At 40.4% G+C, this 15,933-nt stretch overlaps 1 protein-coding gene across 7 annotated transcripts in view; it reads left to right on the top strand.

Moving 5' to 3' along the window:
• Positions 1–15,933, top strand: part of rbfox3a (RNA binding fox-1 homolog 3a) — a 611,714-nt gene that overhangs the window by 193,181 nt on the left and 402,600 nt on the right. For all 7 annotated transcript variants that reach the window (XM_055004447.1, XM_055004444.1, XM_055004442.1 and 4 more), the window contains exon 3: positions 870–927. The gene's annotated coding sequence lies outside the window, so the exon portion shown is untranslated. The remainder of the gene's footprint in view (positions 1–869; positions 928–15,933) is intronic.

Here is a 15,933-nt window from a genome sequence, read left to right as displayed (position 1 = left end):
TTACTGGATTCAGCTCCTGTTCAGTGTAGCATGAGGAAGTCCTCACAGCAATTAAAGATCTTCATGAGTCATGGCTTCCCAACTTCCTGTGAGTGATTAGGCTTGACTACAGCTGCTGACTGTTCTGAGTCAATTTAAACAGGGTCCATTTGATACACTCTTTAGATGCAGCCACAAACACTGCAATGAGAAGGTCTGAGGAGCTCGACAGATTTGAAAAAAACTAATAAATGCCTTGACAAGGTCAGAAAAGTCCCTTAAGTCCATCTGAAAGCAGTCACAGATGTCAAATCAACTGTGCAAACAATTCTTTGTATGTATAAAGCGCATGGCACAGTTGTGTTACTGTCACAATCAGGAAGAAAACACAAATTATCACCTGCTGCTAAGACACAGTTGGTCAGAACGGTCAAGAGTCAACCAACTATCACCAAAAAGCAGCTCTGCAATGATTGAGAAGCTGTTGGTACACTGATGTCAGTGTTCACAGTCAAGTGTGTGGCATGAGGCACTGCCACGCAAGAAGAAAGCTCATTCTCTACAAGAGACACCTTAAAGCTTGACTGAAGTTTCCTGCCAATCATGGTAACAACAAAAGAGCCATCTGAAGGAAAGCTCTTCAGCCTGATGAAACAAAAATTAAGCCACAATGACGAGAAACATATGGAGGAGAGAAGATGAAACCTTTCACTCCAAAACACCTAGCCTACCATCAACCACGATGGTTTTAATATTAAAAACACATGTATAATCCAACCTTCAGCATCTCAGGGCATAGTGCTGGTTCATATCTACGGTGGCACTTATTTTCTTCTAGAGCCAAGCATCAAACTGTCTGTTTAAATGTAGGTCTTTGTGTTTACCTACAGGTTGACACATAACTGAAGACACAGCCAGAAATCTCACCCGCTTCACCAGCATCCTAAGGTAAGAAGAGAACATTTTCTATTATTTATACATTCTCTTATATCCATTCGCTTTTACAAGCTTTCTCAGTCTAGACGAAGTAGCGGATGGTTTGAAAACTGAGCCATGCTCCTTTACAACTGCCCTGGTTTACAGGTGCTGCAGTAGGTGTGTGTTACATCCCTCCTATCACATTGCAATCACAATTGGCCTGTTGTGTTTGTTTAATTTGGATTATTTATTTGTTTCCTCTCCAAAATGACTGTCCTCTGATAACTAATATATGTCCACATTAATGGATATCAACTATGGTTTTGTTCAATCTTTTGATCAACTCCAGTTTTTAACTTACATTGCTATGTATGGTGTGTAGGATTCATTGACCTGAGCTAAAACAACTTGTTTCTTAGGAAAGAAGTCTCAATGTATGGATTATAGTCTGAGTGCTAAGTATTTCCTTATCCCTGCCAATTATCAAAAATTAGAAAAACATAAAACTCTTTCATCATTCCCACCAGTTTTAATATTTCTGATTTAAACCAAAAACCATCTCCCCTGATTGTTCGGGTCCATTCAAAACAATGCAGCTCAGCTTGCATATCCAGCAGCAGCCTCGTATAAAGCTGCTGTGGGTGTTAAGTCAGGAATATGAATAGATGTAACATTTTCCACAACACTAAGTAAAGCCCCTCAACTAAAATATTTTCACTAACAAGCTAATTTAAGCATATTTCTGAAGCTCCAGCTCAATCCCAACTTCACTTTCTTGTTGTTTTTTCATTTGAATTTTACCTTAAGTTCTCCATTAATCTGCGTGGATGTGAGCCATATAGCGACTTGTTGATGAGGTGAGATTTCCAGGAGATGTTTTGTACCATCCGTAGCATTCTAGTATTGGCCTCATCAATTCTTTTTGAGAGTGTTTTCTATAGTGACCAGGAGTCAGATCCATAGAGCAAGATGGATTCCACTGATGTCTTGAATAATCTCATTTTGGTTGTCATTTGAATTGTGGATACCCATATTTTTGACAGAGAGTTTAATTCTGACCAGGCTTTAACAATTTTTGTTTCTATATCATGTGTTGTGTTGTTGTAGCCTCCAAGATATAGGAAATCATCAACTTTTTTAGATTTCTGACCCATCTAGTGTATGCAATGTGTCTTCAGATGTTGGGTTAACGTGCAGGAACTTTGTCTTTCCAGCATTCAGGAAGAGTCAGTCTCGTTTCTCACTTTACCTGATGCAAAAGGTCTTCTGCTTCACTGAGAGTGTTTTCCAGGAGGGCAATGTTATCTGCGAATGCAAGTTCTGAGAGAACTTCTTCAGAGTGTCTTCTACTTTGACGACGCTTTAGGGTCAGGCCATCGGAGGGCAAGATTGCTAGTGGTATTTACTGGGAAAACAGATTATATGGTCTGGCTGCTTTGCGAGGGTTCTATGGAGAGGTGCTGGCTACTGATGGGATGGAGCTGGTGGCTGGACTCACTGTGGATGAAATCGGACAAGTGTTGTTGAGGTTTCTCTGAGTACATTTAGCTTCTCTCTCCGCGTTGCTAAACCTTCACTTTTGTTCATTAAGCCTGCCTCCAGCTCCTAAACGTCTCTCGCCAGATCGCTGTCACATGATTACACCAGCTACTGTTGACATAGAAACTGATACCCTTACTTTTACCAGAAAGGTCTGTGTGGCGACCTGCTCAAAAGAGTCTGGTATTGATCCGCATAGCCATGTTTCTATGAAGCATAACACAGAAGTTAAAGAAAAATCTCTGTTCATACCCACCATTAGCAGGAGTATGTCCAGTATTTGTGGCACAGTAAACCCACAATTCCACTGTAACAATAAATCTAGGAATTAAATCAACTGGAGCTGTTTCTGTGATGTTCCGTAGCTGTTCCCTGGTGAAAGAGCTGCCAGTGCTGTAACGCTGAGTTAAACAACAAAACAAGACAAACACCAAAGCAACCATCTGAAGCACTGTCTTTGACAAAGAGGTTTCTGTTTCTGAATGGTATAATAAAGGAACCTGGACCTTCTTTAGCTTCGTAAACACCTCTTAAATTCTGAAACAAATCATTTGCGTTTCACTTTAGAGCAGTAACTCCTTTCTTGTCACATTTGCATATACTTTTGCGTTTCCTGATGTGTGCCCATGTGAGCTTTGTCTTGTACACCTGCATGCCTTACTGCTGCAGTCTGCCAAATGTTGAGGTTTATCCTACACATTGTATATCAAAGATAAATGCTGCTATCATGATGTCATGATGCTGTTTGAAGCCTTACGTTTGGGATTTGGTCATAGTCATGTTGCTCTTTTGAAACGAGGCTTAACCAGCGAGCATTGGCTCTGACTGAGAACTCGAGGACTCTATACCTGGTGATATAGTGGTGACCTGTCACACAAGGCAGAATGCCCTAAAATATTTCCTGTTTTATCATTTATTTTGCTCTAAATGGGACCATAATCTACAAAAATATACTAGAAGCTGTATTCAAAGAGGCTTGAAGCTGGTGACTGAGATCATAAACTCATTAGGAAATCATTTATTCAGGTAATAGTTTATGTGAGAAGTGGCCTCATTTGCTCAAAGATTTTTATGCAGTCTGATTTTTTTTTTTATATCCAGAAGAGTTGCCCCCTGCTGGCCTGCAGAAAGAATACAGGTTTCTGTGTTGGTTTCGCATTTCAGACCTACAGCCAGATGTACAGATCATTTTTTCAAACATACTGACATGAGTAAAATCAAATTATCTAGGTGCCCCAAGCCAGTTACAGATTTTGCCACATCCAGATTTTTAAGATATCTATGGATACCTATTAATGCCACAAAATGTCAGAATTGTGTTCTGCAGGACTAGGTTATCATTTTGGTCAAACTAAGCAGCTGTTGGACATATCAAACAACATTTTGAACATGTCACTATGCTATAAGTCAGACTTTTTAAAGGGAATGCATCTAGGTAGGTGTAGAATTAGCAAGAATCTTAAGAAAGCATTGAATCGTCATTAAAGCTACTGAGGCTTCTTCCGCTCCTTCATTCTCCTTGTCATTTCCACCCGAATGAATTTGTGGTAATGTTATCAGTTTTTGTGGAAGGCTGAGTTGAGGGAGTGACTGAGACGGCTCACTGCAAAGACAAAGCCAGCAGAGTTTTGAATAGGCCGAAGGGATATTTTTGTTCAAAAGGAAGGAAATCCTCTTCGTAACGAGCGATGATTCAGCTAATGGCACTTTAGATGACATCCGACCTTCACTCTGTGGTTTTAGTAATAATTTGCCTAATATCCCTTTAAATGCTGATGATGCAAGTTGTGCAAAGTCATTGCAACAGTAGTGAGGATAGTGGTTACAAAGCAGGAGTTCAGATTCCTTAGCTCAGCAAACCTGCAGCTGCCTACACACAGTTCCCCCAAGTTTACTTTTGTTTAGAACAATTTAGGTGTTTGCTTTTGACTCTGCTTTTTAATATAAAGTTTCATTTTGGGTCAACCAATGTCATTTAGATGAAATAATGAAGTTCCCTCTGAGTTATTTCTTTCTTTTTTTTTTGCACTACAGCAGTAGCAAAAGGAATCCTCTAAGAGTGCCGCTGGCCTTGACAATTTAACAGCTCTCCAAATCACTTATTTTTCAACACCCAACATTTTTTTTTATTCCTTTACATTTTATATCTAATTTTTATTGTTATTATTTGCCTCACCTTGAAGTGACTAGCCATACCTTCATTAGTGAGAATGAAACCTGTACGGTTGTGTTGAATGTAGCCTGAGGTCACAACATTCAAATGAACCAAACCTTATTAATTTGAGGTCTGTGAGGTGATGTGTGTGTGTGTGTGTGTGTGTGTGTGTGTGTGTGTGTGTGTGTGTGTGTGTGTGTGTGTGTGTGTGTGTGTGTGTGTGTGTGTGTGTGTGTGTGTGTGTGTGTGTGTGTGTGTGTGTGTGTGTGTGTGTGTGTGTGTGTGTGTGTGTGCGTCACAGGAAAATAAGAGGTGGTTTCAAACATGTGCTTTTGGTGACTTGTCTTTCATTCTTTTTTAAATTAATTGCACTTCTTGGACTTCTCTTTTTTCTTGCTCACACATAAACACAGATGCTCACAAGGTTTAGACTGCATTTGATGACAGGGATGTCAGTGAAAACAAGTGTGTGCTGTCCTTGTGGACTGCATTTTGAATAGCCTCTCTGTACAATAAGGTGATATGCAAATAAACTTGCTTGGTAATAAATACAGTCAAAATATTTGATTTTAAATAAACCACAGTTGGATACTTGTGGTTTAACAAGAATTAAAACTTCACATGACCTTAGGACAAACAGTCTGCTGACAGAGATTGAGATTTTGACTTAAGTGACTTAGAATATAATTAAAATATGAACATAATTATATCACATTTTCAGCAGTGTGGATGAAGTAACTCAGATGAGGCTTTATACTGAAGAAGTATATATGTTTATTACCACTGATCAATATATCATATGCTTTGTCTGCTTTGTGGAACCTGTGACATAAGAGTTGCAGTAAAATTCACCGTAGATCACCAGACTAAAATTTTCTTTTCAGGAGATCGTAACCAATGTTTACTCTTTCTAATAAGTTACCGTGAACATGGAATGGCCAACATTTAGCTCTGCAGTGCATGTTGGATATATGATAAGCTTCTCCAGCTTTTGTAGTCATGGAGCATCACATTGTCTCTGCTATCTTCCAGCAGTCACTTTTCCTTCTCAGAAACCCATCTGTGATAAGCAAAGAGCAGGTTGGCTGGATCACTGTCTCACTCCTGCTACTGCACTGCTGACAGCCTACTTTAAGGCGTCCTGCACACATACAGTGGGGCCCAGAAGTCTGAGACCAACAGTGAAGATACTTTATTCACAAATAAGAATAGCAGCTTAACATTTTTATGGAAAGTATTATCTAATAATAATATCAGAATCCTTGTTTTCTCCTTTTTGCTTTCATGACAGCAGCACTAAAGCTGCACTGATCGCACGTTTGCTCACTACTGATAACCCATGTTATACAGCATGATGTGACAAAGAGCTTCTTTCCGTATGTCGGTAATGTTTGACTTGCCCTGAACCATTCAGTATGTTTGAGGTCAGTTAACTATAAAGGAAAGTTCACAGTCAGCACTACTTGAACAATGAGCCCATGACATGTGTTAAGGGCTCATTGTTCTGCTGCTGTGGTATGAATCCTTTTCCATAAAGATGCAAACCAGAAAGCGGAGCATGTCTCTGCACAATGAGAGAGAGTGCTGCCTCTCCTTTGTCAGAAGGAACTGAGTGCAGGTGTCTAACACCCCAGACTTAATGTTTCATTGTGAATTTCATGCCATCTCATATCACTTTTGCAAAGCTTGCATGTTACAAATGTTTTTGTTTTGTGAAGCGTGAAATGCTCCCACACTTTTGAGGACTTCAGTCAAACTGTTTTCTCCGTGTCGGTCACTGTTTCATTTGTTGAATTTACTTTTCCTTTGAAAATACCGCCTCCACTCTACCTCCACTTTGCTCCGTTCAACTCGCTCTGCAGGTTGAGTTTTTGTTTTTTTAAACTTTATTTCAGTCAGCCAGTATTCACAAAGCTCTGCAGGTGGAGTTTTTAAAAAACAAAAAACAAAAACTTTATTACAGTCAGCCAGCATTGACAAAGCTCTGCAGGTGAAGTAAACGGCTCCGTGACATGGTGAGTGACGCATGAATCGTACGACACAATGAATCGATAATGAAATTCGTTGCCAACGCTTTTAATAACCGATTTTAATCGATTTAATCGATTCGTTGTTGCAGCCCTAGCTCTATCACATGACTGTGTTTCACCAATCAGACGAAGCAACAATAATCACGTGACTGTCTTTCTCCAGCCATCGCTCTGCAGTCACATGACCACATAGAAACTGTGGCGGCATAGTGGCACAAACTCTTCACACGTAGCAGATATGGAATGAAAAAACGGGGGGATTTTTGAGAAATTTGATACTGCTTTGGAGTCCGACAATATTAGCATAGCATTAGCATGGATATCTCCGTCTTCTAACAAAAGCCGAAGATGGACCTCGCGGACGCGGTAAGCATAAAACAGGCTTAACATGGATGAAGTGAAGCATGATGTCAGGCTGGTAGGTCCGCTTGATACAGCGGGGGGGCCGGGGGCGGGGACACAACCACCAAATATTCGGATATTCGGGTCCAGCCCAAGTTGTGCTATTATTTTCTATCTACTGAGCCTGTGCCATTTGGAGGGAAGTGAAATATAGTATATCTTGTCACTGGAAATAGTTTGCACTGTTCAAGCATACAAACATTACCTTACTACAGGTATTTGTTTCAAAAGCTTTATGTTGTGAACAACTGAGATTAGGAAATTTGTTTCTTGTCATTTTGTAGAGAAGTAATTTATTTTTGCTATTTTTTTTTATTTTATTATTTGGAAATACCAGGATTTGCACATTTTACATTTGTCTATCTGATCACATCATTTCAAAAAAATAAATTGGACATTACAATCAAACAGTTACTCAGTACTTGAGTAGTCTTTTCACCAAATTTTCACTTTTTTACTCTTACTTGAGTCATTTTTTGGATGACTACTTTTTACTTCTAATTGAGTGATATTATTTTGAAGTAATGTTACTGTAACTTGAGTACAATTTTTGGCTACTCTACTCACCTCTGATAACAGGTGAACAATGACTGCAGGTTGATTCACTTGAAACAAAAATTCAGAAAGGCAATGCACAGTGGCTTGGTGGTTAGCACTTTCACCTTGCAGCTAGAAGATCCCAGGTTCATGTCCTTGCCTTTCTGGGATCTTTCTGCATGGAGTTTGCATGTTCTCCCTGTGCATGTGTGGGTTTTTTCCGGGTTCTACAGCTTCCTCCCACAGTCCAAAAACATGCTGAGGTTATTTGGTAACTCTGAATTATCCGCAGGTGTGAATGTGAGAGTGATAGTTTGTCTCTATTTGCGCTTTTCCACTAGCACCTACACAGCTCGACTCTACTCAGTTTGTGAGGTTTTCAATTAGGACGTAGTACCTGGTACCAGGTACTATTTTAGTTCTTACTCTGCCAGGGTTCCAAGCGAGCTGAGTTGAGCCGATAATGTGACGTCTACAGAATGCAGGCCACTGATTGGACAGGGAGTGACGACACACGAGACCTGTGCCGTGGGCAAATGAAGAGGTTGAGACTTTTCTGTCTTTGGTGGCGGACCAAAGAATACAGAGGGAGCTGGACGGTGCGACTCGCAACGAGAAAGTTTATCAGGAGGTGTCTGAGCGGATGGCCACCCAGGGATACAGTAGGACAATGAAGCAGTGTCAGAAGAAGCTGAAAAGGCTCGAAAGTGACTATTGGTCCATCAAGGATCACAACAGCCAGAGTAGGTCAAACCAGAGGTGTTGGAAGTGGTTTAGCCAAATGGACACCATTTGCGGCCACCGACCGGCGAGCAATGGGAGGTAGAGTGGCTTTGACTCCACCGCTGCATTATTTGAGACCATATTCGAGGATGGTGAGTGTTTTTTGACTCTACCCACGAAGAGGTGGTACTCAATTGTAATGGAAAACGACCTAAACCGGGTCGAGCTGAGTCGAGTCGAGCCAAGTAGCTGCTAGTGGAAAAGCAGCTTATATGTAGCCGTCTGATCGACTGATGATCTGTCCAGGGTGTCCCCTGCCACCACCATAAGTCAGCTGGGATAGACTCCAGCCCCACTGCAGCACTAATAAGGATCAAACAGTGTATAGATATGGATGGATGGATGAACTCAGAAAGTGTTGAGTCTTCTGGGCAGTCTGTAGGAAGCTACTGAACAGTTAATTTTACAGAGAACTCTCCTTCCCGTTCTTAAACACGTTTCAGACATGGGGATGTAGAATTGCAGGGTTCATCACTCATTGTAGTGATGACATTGTCCTTCAGGTACAGGTCACTTTTATGTATATGATTCTCACAACTCCATTCACACATATCAATCATAGTGACAGAGAGAATCCCAATATATATGCAATATTTGTCATAAACTTTTACATTTAAGCTACTATAGATTACTTTAGTGTAACTATAGACTAATTGTCTGGTGAAGGTCAGTACCGAAACGTTGCACTGATTGATTTATGATTACAAGTTAGACAGTGTTCAGTAGTCCATTACTGCACCCATTGGATGTGCTCTTCCATCTCCTATGAACCTGCCTCATGAGATAAATGTGTGAAGAGTTCCCTTCAGTATAAACCTGTGATTGGACATTAACATTCAAGGAGCTACTAAAAAAATCAAAAGACTAAACCTAAACTAATAGCAAGCTATGAACATGGAGGAGAGGATCTGCCTCATATCTAATTACTTGGTGGGCTTTTATTCCCTTCAGGCAACTGAACTGTTACACACAGTGCTACACTTTATAAGATGCAGTTAAATTATTAGTTAGAGATTATTTGTTAAATATCAGCCATCCTCAGACTGAGTCCAGAGCTTCATCACAGTAGTTGAGATATTATTTTGTTGTAAAAATATTTTTATGTCATATAAAGTTTTTATGATGGCAATGCTTCTGTGTTACAGTCCCATGGCAGGATATTTGTAGTAGAAGTCTAATTAATGTGTGTGCGTGAATGTTGGCCCATAACTATATATAGAATATGACCAAACGAATCATTGAGTAGCTACTAAAATAATGCTGCTATTAGTGCTGTTAATACAGTTGCTTGCAGTTTAGACTTGTGTTGAAGTGATGCATACAGTAAATGTTATTAGGTCTGACAAAGTGTGATTGCTGTCATGGCTTTCACGGAAAAGTGACAAAGTTCAGTTGCCGTCAGATTAGCAGGAAGGGGTGCAAGTCTAACAGGGGCTTCAGCCTTTATCTGCTTCTAGCGCTCTCTCTGCCCATCTGTCTCTGTTTCTATTTTGGTATGTGTGCCGTCATTGATTGTCACTCGCTGTTTGTGTATTTGGAGGATGTTCCTTGGTGTTCCAGACCTACCACACTATCCATCTTCCTACATATCCGCAAACAGAGGAGGTCTGCTCTCTCCTCCAAATGAGAAAGTAAAAGGCTTCCCTCCAGCTCTGCGCCGCTAAAGATCAACTGTAAATCACACTAATGGAATCCACGCTGGCATTTGTGTGTTCATCTCTGTGTGTGCAGTCCGTGTGTGTATGTATGCATTGTGTCGGTGAATGGGAGATGAGGCTGTATTATTTTGCAGGAGCTATCATCATACGGGTAAATGCTCCCACGGCAAGTGCCCATCAGAGTGTGGTGGTGAATATATACTGCATATATTAGGTAGTGTTGCTCTTCTGTGGTTCAGATGACATGAGTTTGAGATGGGGGTGGGGGGATTGGTGGCTCTGTCACAGTGCTACGGGCATTCAGCTAGGAAAGTCATTTACAGAACTGTAGCATGGTGAAAAGCAGTTACAAAAGAGTAGGACTTTGAGTATTTGTACTTGTGATTCTGATTTTCTGTCAGATCAAGGGCAACTCGACAACACAGTGTGCAACAGTTGCAGTGTGAGGCAGATAAAAAGGAACTGACAGACAGATAACCTGAGAGACAGACACAATCAATCAGAAACAGGTTAAGACAAAAACCGATAAAACACCCAGACAAGAAGGCAGCAGAGCTATGAGCATGGCGTGTGTGTGTGTGTGTGTGTGTGTGTGTGTGTGTGTGTGTGTGTGTGTGTGTGTGTGTGTGTGTGTGTGTGTGTGTGTGTGTGTGTGTGTGTGTGTGTGTGTGTGTGTGTGTGTGTGTGTGTGTGTGTGTGTGTGTGTGTGTGTGTGTGTGTGTGTGTGTGTGCCTGTGTCTAAGAGGCCTGATACAACATAGTGCAAAGCTTCAAAATGCAGCAGCTTATGTCTGGTTAAATGGCAGAGCAGTAATAGACTCTATTACCTATTTAGAGGTGTGAAGAGCAAACACATAGACGAAGCAGCTGGAACATTTTGAAATGTAAACATTGTTCACTCTTCTATGGTTCAAAAGTTTAGGGTCACTTAGAAATATCCTTATTTTGAAAGAAAAGCAGTTTTTTTCATGAAGATAAAATTAAATGAATCAGAAATCCAGTCTAGAGATTGTTAATGTGGTAAATGACTATTCTAGCTGGAAACAGCTGATTTTTAATGGAATATCTCCATAGAGGTACAGAGGAACATTTCCAGCAACCATCACTCCTGTGTTCTAATGCTACATTGTGTTAGCTAATGGTGTTGAAAGGCTCATTGATGATTAGAAAACCCTTGTGCAGTTATGTTAGCACATGAATGAAAGTGTTTTCATGGAAAACATGAAATTGCCTGGGTGACCCCAAACTTTTGAACAGGTGTGTGTGTGTGTGTGTGTGTGTGTGTGTGTGTGTGTGTGTGTGTGTGTGTGTGTGTGTGTGTGTGTGTGTGTGTGTGTGTGTGTGTGTGTGTGTGTGTGTGTGTGTGTGTGTGTGTGTGTGTGTGTGTGTGTGTGTGTGTGTGTGTGTGTGTGTGTGTGTGTATATATATATATATTTATTTATTTATTTATAGACAACATGTATAAAATGTACACAATAGACAATAAGGACACTAATAGTAAAAAGAACATAGCTGCAAACTGTGACACGTAACCTCTTCAAAATAAGGCAATCTTGATTTGACCAACTTCAGTCAAACAGAAATATTTGATATAATGGCATACAAAAGCTGGTTGCATCACATGCAAGTGGTCAAACACAATCCAGCGTCAAGTGTGTGTCTGTAATTTGCCCAGGCAGAGCACAGCTGCCCCAACCCTACATTAGTCTGTTCGTAGTTCTTCACTTCGGTTTAAAGTAAAATCAAATCACATCAAATGTGAGTGTTTTTAATGTACAAGCAGACAAATAACAGCAACAAATGGAACGAACAAACAAACAAATCTTATTAACTGGCGTATAAATATTGGACTACAGCAATCAGAAACACAGAGCTGTAAAATATGAGGACTTCTCCGACTTATTCAGCGACCTGTGGATAATCAGAGAGAAAGATAAACTGTTTTTCTTTCCCTGCCTGGAGTCAGAGAGACTGATAGCTTCATTCAAGAGTGACGAAGCTCACCTTGTTAAAGTGTCGACTCTGACCTATAGCTAGACGTACAGCCTGGATATTATCAATGACACAGCCGTACAAGCTTACACCCTTTGCACACAGGATCACAAACAAACGGTAAACTGACAAAGGAGTTTCCACATACCAACTCTCTAAACCAAGGACAGAGAGGAAGCCAAGAAGAAACGTGTGAGTCTATGAGGAAACTGTTGTTCTATTGTATGTTTGTGTGTGTGTGTGTGTGTGTGTGTGTGTGTGTGTGTGTGTGTGTGCGTGCGTGTGTGTGTGGGTGGGTGGGTGTGTGTGTGTGTGTGTGTGTGTGTAAAGGCTGTCACAGGTGTTTAAAAGTGCTTTCTGCTCTGTCAGTGGGCTGATAGGGCCTCTAATCACCTCTGATAATGGGGGACAGCCTGTGACTTTGCCTGGGGCAGGGATTCTGGAGTGTGTGTGCGTGTGTGTGTTTGTGTGTGTGTGGGTGTGTGTGTGTGTGTGTGTGTGAGACGATACAAAAAAAACATTTCTGCATGTTTAAGCAGGCATTCTAGAGATAATAGACATACTGTACACATATACTGCATATTCTTAATGCATATGTAGTATGTGTATTGTTTTTTGGATGCCATGGTTGTAAGAATATACTAAATGTTTCTGTACTCCTTTGTGTTTTCAGGGATAAAGAGTTGTGTATGTTAGTGTGTTACTGTGTGCCATCCTGACACCTAATTATTCTCTAGACAGGATGTCAGCAGCATTTACTAAATGATGAATGAGAAAAACAGTTGATCTATTTCCTAAAATCATCTGTTCACATTTGGCTCAAAAATTTCTAATTGAAGACAAGAAAGCTCTAACAACAATTCCTAGTCTGCATCATCAGAGACTGCAGCTATCATGAAAAGTTTTTCAACCTTTTATTGTCCAGTCCATTGCCATGTCCCTTGTTTCCATGTAGTTGGAGACTTTTCTATGCTTAATCTGTCTGCCTTCTTGATTTTTAGCATTTTACAAAATGTTGCTCAGGTGGTGGAGTGGGTTGTCAACTGATCCCAAGGTTGGCGGCTCGATGCCTGGCTCCTCCCGCTGAAGTGTCCTTGGGCAAGACACTGAACCCTAAGTTGCTACTGATGGCAGGCGGGCGGGCGGGCGGGCAGGCAGGCAGCTCTGTCGCTACTGGTGTGGGAAGGCTTGAACATTCTGAGTAACACTTGGGTAGAAAGGCGCTATATAAGACCATTTACCATTCACAAAAGTGTGCTGTGTGTGAGCTGTCTGTCCTACCTGTTTCGGTGGCACTGATAGATGGTCTGAGCAAGAACCCCTGGGGATGCTGAGCACATACAAGAAATAAACAACAATATATTTTCAGTAATAACCCCGTCTTCTAAAACTGAAAGCTGGTTTACATGCAACTACATTGCACACAACCAGACAGTATCTCATATTCCATTACAAAATGTGTTTGTAGTCACTACAGAATAATTAATTTCATTAATCAAAACCACCACCTTCCCCTATTCTTTGCTAAAGTATTTTTTTGGCTCAACCACAGACTTCACTCTGGTTTCTGCTGTGACAGCCAAGTAGTCTGCACGTTGTGTGTCATTTCACTAAGGCACTTCTTAAAACTGACTTTATTCACTGAAAAATGTTAAAAAAAAAAAAAAAAAAAAAGGTAAAAGAAGAAAAAAGATGGAAGTGGGAAAACAATTTAGCTGCAAATAAACATTTTCTAAGAGACAGATTTGGCAGTAGTGTTGCTCATTAAATAATCAGTTTTCAATGTGGAGCAGCTGTTACAGAAAGCCTGAGATTTCAGCACCATGGACAGTTACAGCTCTCTGAGTCCTGCTCAGAACGTTAATAAATACTCAAACAGGATTCACAGTCATCTGGGCTTTTTAAAAGAAACCTGGGATGTGACATCTATCCCTCCATTACCTACACACCGCTTAATCCTCATTAGGGTTACAGGGGGAGTTTATCCCAGCTGGCTTTGGGTGAAGATAGGGGACACCCTGGACAGGTCACCAGTCTATCACAGGTCTACACATAGAGACAATCACACTCACATTAAAACCAACAGACAATTTAGAATCACCAATTAACCTTAGGATGTTTTTGGACTGTGGGAAAAAGCCAGAGAACCTGGAAAAAACCCACGGAGGCACAGGGAGAACATGCAAACTCCATGCAGAAAGATCCCTGGAAGACAGGGATGCGAACTGGGGATCTTCTAGCTGCAAGGCAGAAGTGCTAACCACCAAGCCACTGTGCAGCCCTGGGATGTGACAATGTAAAAATAAATTCTCCTTTGGTAATGAAAATTAATGATTCACAAATCACTTCATTTTCTTTGATAATCAGCTTTCAGTGACACATTCATCTCAGTGGTGCTTTAATGATAAGTGGTTTTTTTCATCACCTCTACCATGTTCAAATTTAACCTCCTACTCAGTACAAAGAGGTACACATCTATGATCTATGCCCTCAGTACATCAGTACTTGCCTGTAATAAGTACATGATCAAAATGTGCTAGTTTAATACCAGAATAGTCAAAAATGAAGAAACTGAAGCCGAGATACAGTTTCTCAGCTTTTGCTCTTGTGTAGGGCAAGTTCTAAAAACACTACAGCCAGCACTCATTTCTTGTCAGTACTAAAATTGAAATTAAAATTGACAATAATTTTCCTATGTAGCTAATGGTACACTGTAGTGCTGCAGTATGAAGGTGTAGCCTGTTTCTTTGTCCATTATTCAGTTTGATACTGAGGTAGTTGTTTTTTTTTTTCTTTTGTTTGTTTTGCTTCTCTGGATATCTGCTGGTTCTCGTCTCTTATTGGAAGAGTGAGTGACAGAAGTAAACAAAAGTCTTTAAATGGTAGAGAGCTGTGTATATGAAAAAATCTCTGTATATGTAAATTTTGTAAGTTAGATGCTGTCAGATGTTGCCAGATTCCATATAAAGTTTTGGGGTGGCTTTCTGGGCTCCACATCATTGGGGAGGAACAGCCAGCCAATCAGGCAAACACTTGTTTGTTGGGTGTTTGTTTGTGGGAGACATAATAGGGACTATTAGATAGGCAGGGCACTTAACAGAGCAGCATCATTACTTTCCTACTTTGCTTGTCAACAACTTTTCTTCCTCTTTCTGTCTTTTGCTCAGTGTCTTATAAACTTCATTGCTCCAACAATGGACAGCTGTTATTTTTTTCATTGTAGTGTCTGTTTGTTTCCCAGCAAGGTCATGCAAACTGTGAGACTCGGCAGAGAGGTAGCCGCAAAGTTCTGGTAATTCATAACTATAATTAAATGTCTCTGCTTTTGCAGTAGTTATGCGTTATTTAAGCGTCGTCTGAATCTGAAGTGAAGCTCTCCCTCTTTTCTAACACGACTACTTTGCCTTTGGATGCCTCCTTATCTTTCTGTTCCTGTGTTTTTTCTTCAGCCAGGCTCATTGTCTTTGTTCTCCAGGAGAAAGGGATTCTTTTTTTTTTAATGAAAAAAGGACACACTGATTTGGAGAGGTGAGCCTGCACTCCTATAGTGGTAAAGGATGTTTTTCTTTTTAGTGGTTCACACTCAAACTGAAAAGTTGTGGAAATTTTCTCTAATGACTCAAATATTTCTTTGCATAGGACAGGTAAATCAGAGTGAAAATGCCTCGATGGTGGAACATGTTATATACAGCATCACAAAATCAGAACAATCTCATGTGATGCATAATAAAAGAGAACAAAAAATAGATACAATTACAGAACGTGGGGAAGAAAAGCCCAATCCAAACAATTCTAGAGTTTAATGAAATATCCAAAAAGTCAAGGCAAATATGTTTAAATTTTAAAAAATCTTCAAAATTTGTGTGTTTTTATGCTGTCTGTCTGTTAGCAACACTACTCAAAAACGGACTAATGGATTTGGATGAAATTTTCAGGGAA

The sequence above is a fragment of the Amphiprion ocellaris genome, chromosome 18 (assembly GCF_022539595.1).
Source record: "Amphiprion ocellaris isolate individual 3 ecotype Okinawa chromosome 18, ASM2253959v1, whole genome shotgun sequence".
In the NCBI taxonomy this organism is placed as follows: Eukaryota; Metazoa; Chordata; class Actinopteri; family Pomacentridae; genus Amphiprion; species Amphiprion ocellaris.
Note: the sequence above shows the minus strand (reverse complement) of the source record. Positions and strands in the feature narration are given on the sequence as shown.